A 10,246-nucleotide genomic window follows, 5' to 3' on the forward strand; every position below is an offset into this window, starting at 1 on the left:
TATTGGAATAGATGACCTATTTACTCTATTACATCTCTAGTTTCTACAACTTTGAGATTCCTTGGGGCATTTGCAGAATGGAGCAATTGAAGAACAGCAAGTTTCAGACTGTGGGCCACCATCTGTATAGAAACAGCAAGAAAACTGATGGTTTTTTTTTTTTTTTCCTCCCTGGCGTATATTTATTTCTCAAGTGCCTCTCACACAGGAGGTCTACAAAGTTCTTCACAAGCAGCTAAAATATGAAGATTGATTTACAAATGTATATTTACTAGGAAGAGATATTTCACAGTATGTCTAAAATTTCCATTAAAAATCTAACCAAATATTTCTAGCTTCTCCCCAGACTCCTTTGCTTCTACAATTTTAATAAATCAAGGAACATTTGTAAGTGCTAAATGTTAAATGGTTATTCACAGTTAATTTTTAATCAACTAACAACAGTTATGTGTTAATTGAATGCCATTAGCAAACCATAACTTGATGCATTAGCTCTTTTGTTATGCAGAGAAACTTTTCCCTAAAGCCTTTATATATTGTCTCACTTCCTTCTAAATAGAACATCAATATGTATAGACTATGAATTTAACAGATATGCCTGCTGACATTAGGTATGTCTATGTGCATGTACATTTCTTTACCTATTTCAAACAAATCATAATGTAATGTGTTGGAAACATTGAAAATGAAATAGAAACCCAAATAGTGTTCTATGAAAGAAATTAGGTAAAGATTAGCTAAAGTAGAAGCCAATTTGACATTTTGGAATTATAATTTAACTCAATTTTTTAGTTGCAATTTTATGAGTATTGATTAATATTTCTTTGGCTTTAATGTACAAGAATTACTTTTGGAAATATGGTCAGATTGATTTTTATAGGGAATATTTCATCATTAGGGAATGAAACAGAAAATTAAGATCATTTGTTCAAATTAAATGCATAACACTCAGCCAATATATATTACCACACTAATATGTTTCTGTAATTTCGGCATAACTTTGTGGTCAAACAAAGAGGATATAGTATAGATCATAGTGTAGTAAATTATGATGGCTTCATTGGAATAAACAGAGAGTGAGATCCAATGGGAGATGAGGAAAAGTCACAAAATCCAAAGTTGTCACGCATGCTGTCTAAATGCTGGGCTGCAAATACAGCCATTGACCAAATTTGTGCTATGCCATGTGTTTGAAGGTACTAAACTTTGAAGTTTATTCTGTTTATCTGTTTATCTTTTATTCTGTTTATCTTTGTCACTGCTGTACATATACCATTGTCCTATGGGACTAACATAAACAGCAAGTCCAAACACACAATTAATAATAACAAGGAGAAGACTAAACTAGGGAACAGGAACTTTTTGAGAGAGGTTGTTGGGGCATTGCACAACTGCTCATAAAGTTAGGCTTGACTGTGACCTGACTGTGACCTTTTAGAATCTGAAGAGGCATGGCAAGCCTAGAGACCATAGTTCTGTAGCAAGAGTTGGGATGAGGCTAAGTAAGGTGCTGAATAAATTTACATAATATCTCCATAATGATATTGTTAACTTGGTCTTTTGGAAGATGCTTAGAATAGGTTTGAAATCTACTTTTTACTTGTTCAGAGTGGTCATTGATTAGACTTATGAGACATAGAATAGTTCCTTGAAGTATGTAAATGAATTGCATATTGTTTTTGTGCTGTAATTAGAAGATGCATCAATTCCATTGAAAGACATTTAATCTAATAACTATTCCAATATAGGAGACTTCTAACCAATCAGATACATCAAAAAAGTATTTTATGGTCAGTCTTTCTGAAAGCATTTGCAACATTCCATGCATCTAAATACTGTAGAATTTTGTCTTCTAGAAAGGCTGGAATGATCTCCCATTCCATACTCTGACTTTTCCACTACTTGAAAGATAATATCATAATGAGGAGGATGCTTTATTTCAGAAGCCAGATGCATTTCATACATATGCTAGAATTATTTATTTATTTATTTTGCCAGTCCTGGTGCTTGAACTTGGTCTGGGCTCTGTGCCTGAGTCTCTCTGTGCTCAAGGCTAGCACTCTACCACTGGAGCCAAAGTGCCACTTCAAGCCTTTTCTGTTTATATGGTAATGAGGAATCCAGCCCAGGGCTTCATGCATGCTAGGTAAGCACTCTACCACTAAGCCACATTCCCAGCCTGATATGCTAGATCTTGATTTCCAATTGTAAGTACACCTATACTTTCTCAGTACATAAAATATTTTCAGGGAAAACATTCAATTCTGGGCTCTTCACTAGTGTTGGATGGCTTGCACCAAGCATACTTGGTACATTTCATTAATTATGATGGCAAATTTGTTTAGCCCTGTATAATATTGCCTCTAAACTTTATTTCATTTGGTTTTCATAATCCTAATAAGCAAGTAGTAGAAATGGTTCTACTGTACCCATGCAAAAATAGGCCAAGACTGGTTACAGGACTTGATGAAATCACTCACATGTTCAATGGTGAAATAGATCTTGCATTTGGATCTCATTTATTCTATTACTTTGGAAATAGGCCAATTCTTTAATGACCCTTCAATATTTTTTTTGGGGGGGGTCCAGTCGTGGGGCCTGAACTCTTGACCTGGGTGCTGTCCTTCAGCTCTTCAGCTCAAGGCTAGCACTCTACCACTTGAGCCACAGCGCCACTTCTGGCTTTTTTTCTTTTTGCTTATGTGGTGCTGAGGAATCGAACCCAGGGCCTCATGTATGCAAGGCAAGCGCTCTACTACCACTGAGCCACCTTCCCAGCCCATTCTTCAAGATTTTTATACATACCTTGAAGTTTAAAAAGTGAACAAAAAATAACACCAAAGCCAATTAAGTAGAACTCAAATGAGGCCTACCTTCTCTCATTCATTCTTTTTAAAGTAACTTTTACAATTATCTTTAGACAGTAACACAAAAAGGTTCCAATTTAACATGTCAGTTTCTGAGTACAATGAATCTTAATCAATGCCATTCCTTCCACCATTCCTTCCCATCTCTCCCAATCCCACACAGCCTGTCAGTTTACCTGGTTCCATGTTCACATATATACAATGAATATTATGATTGCATTTGCCCAGCCTTCTTTTATCCATTCCTCTGCCTCTCCCCCTCCCCTTGACTTCACCCGTCCCCTACAAACCTGGTCCAGCTTTCTGGAATTTATTTTTGTTAAACTGTAAGTTAGTTAACACCTTTGGAATCCTCTTCGGCATATATCATGTTTTAGTTAATACATTCATGTGTCTATCTGCATATTGACCCCTTATATGTTTACATATATATTTATAGCTTACATCGAACTTCCACATATGAGAGAAAACATGCTTCACTCATTTTTATTTATTCCAGTTAACTATCACAGAGCGGTTACTCTCACATTGCAAACATACATTGTGCCTATACTCTTTGAACTCCAATCTTTCACTTTTGAGGTCTAATTTTCCTTCCAGTCTAGTTTCAGGTTTTGGGTTGTTTTAACAGTGGAAGATTTTTCAGCAATTGTATCAACCAACTGTCTTTAATTCCCAAATGCACATACTTAAGGCTTAGGTTTTTTAATATTTAGCATTTTCAACTTGGATCTTATCTCCCATTCTAGTGGGGCTGTTGAGTATATAAACTACCTTCTGTTAGGTGTCAAGACTTCATAAATACTAACATACCGCTTTCGTGACATTAAGGTTCCATGGATATTGACTGGTCATTCTTTTAAGGCATACTCATTGCATGTCTTCTTTTTCTCTAATTTTGTCTATTTAATCCTTTGGAATCTTTGCAAGGAAGAAATTTTTTTAAGATTATTGTTATTATTAAATAGTCATATGAAGATGGTTACAATTTCTTAAGTCAGGTTATGAGTGCAATGCTTCTTGGTCAGTGCCTTTTTCGCATCTCCCATCCCTACAGTTACATAGTTGATTTCGTTTTTACACAATGTACAGTGAATATAATGACTACATTTGCTCACCTTTCCTCCTGTTCATGTGTCCTCCCTTTGCCCATCCCTCAAAGCATGTTTCTACTTTCTGGTGTTTATTTTGATAAACAGTACCGTAGTTCAGAGGAGTTATGCCTTTCGATTCCTCCCTCAAGTATACCCTCTTTTAGTCTGCTTGTGTATAAAATCATAGAGCTCTGTGAATGCTATCATGTATAGTTGTATTTTAGATCTAGCTTCCACAACAGTTGAGACAAAACATATGCTGTTTTGTCTCTCTAAGCCTCACTTACCTCACTTACTATGATTTGTTCTAGTCCATCCATTTCCCTGCAATTGACATAATATTGTGAGTAGATGCCCAAGAGTAGTATTGCTTGGTTCTTAGGTAGTACTATGAGAAACACCAACTTCAAGTTCTCCTCTATGTCTGTTAGAGAACTTACACAAATGACAGAAAAAAAATACCCAATGAATACTTTCTGAATGAGTCATTAAGTTTATGGTAGCCTAGGCTTTCTCTAGGGGACATCTAAAAATGACCATAGTTCAAGTGATGAAGTAGACAGCTCATAAACAACAAAACAATTGTTCTCTATTCTCATTTATTCAGTTGCTTGCTCTCAAGTTGTAGTCTAGTTTTCTTAGGAGTTATCTTTATTTGACCTTTACATTTGCCTCTGATGGCACATATACATCTTTCAACCTTTACCTATACATGAGCAGGTTGCATTCTGCATGCATTCATTGCATTGCTAATATGTTAGTGACTGCTACCTGGTGCATAAGTTGAACATTCATCATTATATAACTGCATTGGGTTGCCATTTTCTGAAGCCGTAATGCTTTAAATTTTAGTGCTTTAAAATATATACAAAGGGTCATATTCACATGGGCACAAATGTATTAGCTAAAGTATAGTACACAGAGGAGAATTCAATGGTATAACGAACTCCTTTAAACAACTTACTGTCTAACAAAGTGAATACAGGAAGTGGAAACATGTCTGTACAGGGGAGGGGTGGTAAAGTCCAAGGAGAGGAATAGGTGAATTAAAAGAAAAAAGATGGGAGAATGCAGTCATAACAATTAATGTGTATTTGTGAAAATGGAAGTAAGAAAATTAAGGGGATGGGTATGGTTAAGAGAGATCTGGGAAAATGATGAAAGTGACATTGATCAAGATTGATTTTACTTCTGGACTGATACGTTAAATTGAAATTCCTTTTGTACAACTACTTAACTATAATAGTAGGAAAGAACACATTTTAATAATGATGAAAACATTGCACACTACAGTTAGACCTCAGAAAGGGAGATTTTAAGGCCTAAGAGCATGCTTTTAGTTCTTAGAAACTGCACACTACAAGAATCTGCCCACTTACAAATGCAGCAATACTTTTTGAAGAAAAACAGGAGGTATCTAGAAGGAGAGATTCCCTGTAGGCATTTTTTTTACCACGGGAAATTAAATTTTTATGTCTAATCTAAATCCTTTATGTAAATAGATTGCTTCCTTCCTCTCCCCAATTTGGCTTACATCTGGGACAGTGTCTTTGAGGAGACCATGGAAGGAAAAAAAATAAAAAGACCAAGCTGTAGGTCTAGACATCTGGCTGTGAGATCCTGGATCACTGTTTTGCTCTAATTCTCTCAGCCACAAAATATACACTCACTCTCATATTTCTGAGACTTTGTCAGTAAAATTTAGCTTTTCATGTAACATGTGAAATGGTTGTAGGGGATGCTCCTGAGTTTTAGCAAATTTTGTCTCCTAGAGTTTCAGTTTCATCAGAAGCAGAACTGGCATTCTTTGTGTTTCAAAAATCTTTCAGCAATAATCCAATATTTGTTTGAAGACAGATATTAACTGCCTCTCAGCTTTCCTAGATTTTATCATTTGGATAATAATTTATGGGTCAAAAAATCCCAATTCTTTGTTTCTTTATTACGTTTCTGAAAATAATTCTAATTGGGTCTTCTTCAAGCTCTTAATTACTAAAGGATAACTATTTAGTCCTCTCAAACTTGACAGTATCCCTTTAAATTGCCTTTTCTTCTTCACAGCTAGATCCACATCTATAAATGCCCTAGTCATGCTAACAGCAGATCTTGCCTACAGCTATCATTCTGGAAGAGTCTTCTATAAACTGATTATAGAATTTTCCTATCACACAGTGTAAAAAACAATGTAGTGAGATACGATAAAGCATTGATTGAATACTGGGAATATGAAAGTGTCTGTCATCCAATTGGAAGGGGCCAGAAAGATGTCTTTCTTCTTTCCCTGGGGTAAAGTGGATATGAGAATTGTATAGATATTCATTGAGATAAGCTCCCTGGTCTTTCTTGTGAAATCACTTTGTTATCAGAGCTCTGCCCCCTTTCAGCTACCAGTGAGCATTTTCAGCTGCCTATAAGTGTGTGCTGTGTGATAGAGGATGATGAAAAAACCAAGGAAGATTAGTAATTTGCTAAATATTCACTTGTTCATTCACTGGTTATTTCTGGTTAAATGTTAATTGAGAAATTGGCATTTTATGAAGTGTCTTGCACCTAGTAGGTACTGAATTGAATTACTGAATAACATTCTGTTCAGTGTTCTACATTATAAATTAATCATTTTATTTTAAGTCACAAAAGAATGCATTGATTGAGATTGGGGTTTAGTGGATGGGAGAAAGAAGAGATCTGATTGTTCTTCTCAGGGACATCCCATTAATTAACTGGTTTTGAACAAGGTGAAGTAATAAAACATGAGGAAGTAATTAAAATAACAATCAGAAATCAGTTTTAAAATCTGTTTGTGGTGACAGAGTGGTGTTCTTGAACATTAAGTATTTGGGGGAGAACCAGGTATAGAGGCAAAGGTCTCTCAGTGGACAGAAAATAGGATGCACAACAGAGGTATGTTTATATTTGAATAGTCATTATAGGTCAAGCATGCTATTTATTTAATCCTAAACACAGGAAGAAGATGTAGGTAATGAGAACACTCAATTTAAATTGGTGGCTCTTAAATTTTAGTGGGCTTAAAATTAATTTCGACTATTTATAATAACCCAGATTATTAGACCCTGTCAAAAGAGAATCATATTCAGCAAGTAGAATGTGGAAAGCCATGTGTTGGAAAGCATCCAGAATGCTTTATCTGGTAGGTGTTGCTCTAGAGCACTATGGAAATTTTCAAAAGTTTAGCCTTTCTATCCGCAGAGGCATCCAGAAACTTGCAAATTATCAAGACCTGCCTCAAATGTGTTGAATCATAATCTCTAAGAAGGGAACAACAATGACACTTAAGGCGATTGTTTCTGCAAATCTTTTATTTGGGATTTCTTCCCTTCTTATTTCCAGCCTCACTATGATTCTAGGGTTTCTCTGGACCAAGCAATCACAGGAGCCCACAAGATAGCTAGTCAAATAGCAGAGCCAGTCAAATAGTACCTCTCCAAAATTCTACCTTTTCTTTCAGGATGTTTGCTGGAATATACTCTCAGGTATTATTATTTTTTAATTTTTAAGTGTTTGCTTGTGATATACAGAGATTACAGTTACGTAAGTCAAGTATTGAGACATTTCTTTTTGAACAGTGTCACTCCACCCCTTGCTCTCTCTCACCCCTATCCCCGCCCACAAGTTGTATAGTTCATTTACAATATAGTCTAGTGAATACCACTGTTGCATTGGTTCACCCTTTATCACTCCATTTCAATGTCCCCCCTCTCCTCCCACAAGACAGATAAATGAACAAACAAGACAAAAAGAAAGAAAGCAAAAAACCCCACAAATTGTTTAAATAGGAATACAAATTGACCCATTGCAACCATGAGATGTGCAAGAAGCTATGTTGAAAACCAAACTTTACAATTTAGGCGGTAGAGGGTGTAGGGTGGGGGGGTAGCTGAGGAGGTGGGAGGGAAGGGATGGTAGGGGAAAAACAAAGGAGGAGGCAACAATGCTTGATAAGAAATGTACTCAATACCTTGCTCATGTAACTGTAACCCCTCTGTACAGTATTTTCACAATAAAAATTTAACTAAAAAAAAAACAGCAACAAAGAGAAAAACCTCTTGTATCCATTTCCAGGAGTGCATCCTGATAAATATTACTTTTTATGACCAGATGCACACAGGTGCTCAATGAATTTTGCTAACTAGACCAACAGAGTTCTTGGAACTGAAGACATACTTTTTCTCTTTCACAATTCTTCTGAACACATTGGTGAATAATGTTTATTCCTTGAATATATCCTCATGATATTTAGTTTAGTGTAAAAGTAGAAAATGCTACCAGAAAATCCAATAATTAGTTCTTACGTAAAATTTAAATACAGAGATTTGATCTAGATGAAAGAAAAGAAGCTTAAATTGGAAAGTGCTTTGTGACATCAAGGATCTGTCCATTTATTGATAAGCAACAGATCAGGTGTTCATTAGAGCAGAGAGCTCAGTCAGCAGAGACAGTCATGTTTCTTCAATTGTCTACTATATTTATTCTTTTTTTTCCTCCCCATAATTGTGATAATTGTGTTTATTCTTTCTTTTTGTTTCCCCTCACTGATGCTGTTGGTGGGATGGAGGCTGTCACTGGGCAAACGAGAATGCCTGGATATCTTCACTGAGGACACTAACTTTGCAACTAACACAATTTCTCCACCCCTGGTTTTTCTCTTTAATGTATAAATAATGCATGCCTTATCTACCTAGCAGGGTAGTTGTAAAGATGGTAATAGGAATAGCTAACATTTATTGAGGGCTTACTCTGTGCCAGACACTGTGTTAAGTGCTTTACATGAATTATCTCTTTTAATCTTCCCAAGAACCCTATTATCATTGTTGTACAAAGTGAGGAAATTGAGGCTTGGTGAGATTAAGCAAATTGCCTGAGGTCACACAGCTGGAGAGTGGTAGAGCCAGGATTTAAAATTAGAATGTTTGATTCAGAACTCAAGTAGATAACTGCCATGCTGGACTATAAAGTTTGAAATGAGATGGCATATACACTGTAAAGTGCAATTTACACGGAGAAGAAAGAAGATGCTCATGTACTTTACTTCGTTTTTTTGTAATATCATCCAATAGAATCTCCATTGGTAGATAACAATTATGTCTCATTTTTCTCACTGAAAGGCCTTGTTTAATAATATTTTTAATGTTATATAACAAGCTCTTAGTAGTAATAAAACTGAGAATCTTGCCAAGTGCTGGTGGTTCACACTTGTAATCCTAGCTACTCAGGAGGCTGAGATCTGATTATTCTAGTTCCCAGCCAGCCCAGGCAAGAAAGTTAGTGAGATTCTCAGCTCCAAGTAACTACCAAAAAGCTGAATGAGGTGCTGTGACTCAAATGCTGTGACTAGCTTTGAGTAAAAAAGGTCAAGGACAGCCTCCAAACCCTGAGTTCAAACCCCAGTTCTGAAATAAAAAACAAATGAACAAACAAAAACAACAGCCACCAAAAACACCTTAGAAACTCAGAGAAGTGTTCAGTTTTAAGACAGGCACTATGAAAGTTTTTTTTGACATTTCTACCCAGCTCTTGAGTTATATTCCATCCATTCCACACCTTTGAGCAAAGTGGAATGTGTATGGTGCAAAGTTCTATCTCCTTATCATAATTAGAGTTCCATGGATTAATCTTTTATATCTAAGCTTTCAAACCTATAGAATAATTATCAGCAAATTAGCATGAAATACTGATTTTCTGCATATTTTTGTGGGGTATGGAAAAGCTTACATATTAGAACTATGAAATTAGTGAATGACTATAATTAGGTAGTTTGGTGTACAATAGTCAATAGTGCTATAATAGTGGTATAGTCTATAGTGGACTAAGTCTATAATGGTAGTTTGTAATGGTAAAACAGTAAAAGTAATAAATAATAAATTCTTTTCTATCATTATAAGCTATTATAACTACCAGAAAAACTGAAAAAGGTCTAGAAAAAAAGAAGCACAACCTGTAGGAGTTAAATAAATGTGCATTGAATGGATATATGGATGGGTGGACAGTTGAGAATGGGAAACTCAATGTCTAGTTAAAGCCCTCATACAATTGCTATTACTTTGAAGTTATTTAATCTTTGGGGCTTCAGTTTATTTGTAAAATAGATATAATCATGTTAACCCTAATGCTTTGTGATGTGTATGGTAATAATTAAATAAAATTAATAGGTATAAATGTTTTTTATGAACTGGGTACTGGTGACTCACTTGTAATCCTAGCTACTCAGGAGGCTGAGATCTGAGGATCACACTTCAAAGCCAGCCTGGGCAAGAAAGTCCATGAGAC

Source organism: Dipodomys ordii, unplaced genomic scaffold (genome assembly GCF_000151885.1).
Source record: "Dipodomys ordii isolate 6190 unplaced genomic scaffold, Dord_2.0 Scaffold25, whole genome shotgun sequence".
Lineage (NCBI taxonomy): Eukaryota > Metazoa > Chordata > Mammalia > Rodentia > Heteromyidae > Dipodomys > Dipodomys ordii.